The sequence below is a fragment of the Mastomys coucha genome, unplaced genomic scaffold (assembly GCF_008632895.1).
Source record: "Mastomys coucha isolate ucsf_1 unplaced genomic scaffold, UCSF_Mcou_1 pScaffold7, whole genome shotgun sequence".
In the NCBI taxonomy this organism is placed as follows: domain Eukaryota; kingdom Metazoa; phylum Chordata; class Mammalia; order Rodentia; family Muridae; genus Mastomys; species Mastomys coucha.
The window spans coordinates 10329271-10329719 of NW_022196913.1; the positions used below are offsets into that span (position 1 = coordinate 10329271).

General features: G+C 48.8%; 1 non-coding gene across 1 annotated transcript; it reads right to left on the bottom strand.

The window, feature by feature from the left end:
* Nucleotides 1–227: 227 nt before the first annotated feature.
* LOC116082910 lies at nt 228–359 on the bottom strand. Its single transcript, XR_004115525.1, has one exon. It is a non-coding gene; the product is annotated as a small nucleolar RNA SNORA17 (small nucleolar RNA).
* Nucleotides 360–449: the final 90 nt, after the last annotated feature.

Sequence of the window (449 nt, forward strand, 5' to 3'; positions counted from 1 at the left end):
GGCAAGGGTCATCTCAGACATGTCCTGCCCTCGTAGGCCTGCACTGCTTCATATTAGACTAGCTGCTTGTCAAGGCTCCTTGGTGATGGTCTAATGGTCATCCTGTGCTCACTCCTACCCAGGGCCCACAGTCCCAGGCTGGGATAATCTAGTTGCCAGCTTGCTCCCTATCCTGGGAGCCTGCCAAGGTTTGCCTGTGGTCACCTCAGGTTGTTTTCTTTTCAGAGAATGTCAGGCTAGTAATCATTCAGATGTTCATAGATCAGAATACTGAGCATTGGCATAGCCTCTCCCCTCTCTGCCACCTCCTGAGGCACATGTGATACAGCAACCACATCCACAACCCCTGTAGGGATAGGGGTTGTACTAGTTGTCTTGAACAGACGAAAATTTAAAACATGAGGGAAATAGAAGGAATGAAAAATAACTAGGTGGATACTATAGCCGGA